The sequence below is a fragment of the Bidens hawaiensis genome, unplaced genomic scaffold (genome assembly GCF_021521415.1).
Source record: "Bidens hawaiensis isolate Kalapana, Puna unplaced genomic scaffold, B.hawaiensis_p1.1 tig00000760_1, whole genome shotgun sequence".
NCBI classification, from domain to species: Eukaryota; Viridiplantae; Streptophyta; class Magnoliopsida; order Asterales; family Asteraceae; genus Bidens; species Bidens hawaiensis.
Window position 1 is genome coordinate 2960924 of NW_027491043.1, and position 2422 is coordinate 2963345.

The following is a 2422-nucleotide window of genomic DNA, read 5'->3' on the forward strand; positions in this document are numbered from 1 at the left end:
TACTACATATTTACAAATATTTTAGCATAAAAGCTACTTGTGTTTATTTAAAAAATGAAAAGATAATCAAAGGAAATAACATACAAATGAATAAAAGTTCATAATATTATTAGTCTTTTCATAAACCCCATGTCAATGTAAATCTTCTAAACCTGAAAGCAAGCAATATACAAAGGATAATTGAGCATGTGAAATGAATATTATGAAATACATGAACAAATTAACAGAAACAAAATATCTAGTGTTTGGAGGCTTTTCGTCAATACCTTATTTAAGACCTTGTTAATGAAGTCCTTCATATCTAACATAAGTTGATCGGATTCTGGCAACTCCGAGAAGAGAAAGAACTCATGAAATGTGTTTGGGTAGTCAATCAAGTACGCTTCCTTCCCGGACTTCTTGAGCCACTGGTAGTACCTTATATGTCGGTCCCGGAGGGTATCAAACCCAGCCGCGACCACCATTGTCGCGGGAAAATCCATTTTGGATATGTCCACGGCATTGGGCCCGGTAACATTGATGATAGGATGGTCTCGGTTGAAGGGTTCACCTAGGGGCATGAACGCGTTCCAAAACCAATCGGTCCGCTTCATTGTCACGAGAGGTACTGATCCATCCATCCGTATTTCAGAATCTGTTCGCTCCTCCCCGCCGAGAAACGGTTGGATCGCCACTAGCCCAATTACCTACAAGCCATCATACTGTTCATCAGCAATCATGCGGGTGGTATTTGTTGTTGGATTTTAGATCACTCATTTCTTCTTAATTTCTTACAAAATACAACTTACGTGTGTACGATGCTTCAATTAGAAAGATACGAAGTTGTTGATTTTTCAAACTAGGAAATTAGATATGTTTATATACGGATAATAATGCATGAATCCAGTAGCATATGTTTACATATATATAGTTAAGTCGTACCTGGAGTTGCTGGAATTTGAATTGGGAGGCTCTTAGAGTCACATGATGAGCTAGGTGTCCGCCAGCGCTATCACCGACGATAAAGCACCGTGAAATGCTGGCATTCTCCGGCAGCCATTTTGACCGGTTATCTTCATTGTCCAGAAATTTCAGCACATCAAACCCATCGTCATGTTGGGAAGGGTGTCGGTTCTCTGGTGCAAGACGGTAGTCGACAGAGACAACAATGGCACGCAATTCGCTCGCGAACTTGCGGCCCACATAGTCTAATATCGCCACATCCGGGGAGAGGAAAATATATCCACCGCCGTGAAAGTACACCATCACCGGGAGATCTTCTTCAGCGTATTGCGTGGGGACAAATACACGGAACCAGAGATTGCGAGTTGGATCCACCATGACATCGTGTGTCTTGACACCGTTGACGGGTATGGACAATGCCGGGATCTGAAAGTCCACGAGATTGAGAAGACCGCGGGGCACCGTGCCGTCATCCCGGAGAAGTGGGTCGATTGCAAGGTCTATTGCCGATAGTACAATTCGTGTTCTCAAGGGCAAGGATAGCTGAGATTTCGGAGTTTCCGCTGCTGCTGATGATTCCATAATTAATTGAAAGACTTTTGTGATCAGAGAGGTACGTATTCAAAATTCAGGTTGTGTGACAAATGCTAAACACATCAACTCTATTTATACTGCAAAATATGCGACGTTATATCACACCATCTTTGATTATTTCAATATTTCAGTCAAATGAAACCTTCACCTGCATGTTCACACCAAAAAGGTTGGTCATGGTCAGGGTCTAGTTGAATTAAAAAATTCATCTTCAGTCAATAACTAATGTCTATTACAACTTTTTAGTTTTGTCAAAAATAAAAGGCTCTATTCATGATTTTCCCCTTCGTTAACTTGTTTTACATTGAATGTTTGTCCGTCACTTTTTATTTCAGATAAGCCGTCACTTTTTTAAAAAAACTTTCAACGTTTTAGTTTTACAAATGGCAAACATTTTGTACTAAATAAATGAAAATTAATATTGACAAATGTAGATGGCAACTGTCACGAAAGAGGATGGTTGGAAACCATGGCCAAGTTGAATTATTTCTTTCAAATTAAATAAACTTTCACCAAATATTGTCTTCAGTAGTGTTTTTCAAATGATGATAATATATTTCAACTTGGCGCTCGGCTTTCAACTATGATGGGTTCTTTTAAATTAAACCTAGTATTCAACTTATGATATATGTATAAGTGACCAATCACATTTTGGCAATTGCCAAGAAAGATAGGTCATAACTAGTTGCTTACAAAGCTCTTGTGCCAATAACTAATAATGCCGTTACGGTTATTAAATAATATAAAGGCTAGTTGGATTCCAATATTTAACAAATTGAGTTATTTTGTCCAATGTTAAATATAGGTAAAAATGTTAAATGTTCTTGTATTCCCTTAATTTTCAATTCATATGTAAAAATAGCATGCTGATTTAGTCGCTAATTTA

The 2422-nt window shown here is 38.2% G+C and overlaps 1 pseudogene; it reads right to left on the minus strand.

Annotated features, from left to right (window-relative positions):
- Positions 1-200: 200 nt before the first annotated feature.
- Positions 201-1527, minus strand: LOC143533403 (putative carboxylesterase 18 pseudogene; annotated as a pseudogene).
- Between the last annotated feature and the right edge of the window lie 895 nt (positions 1528-2422).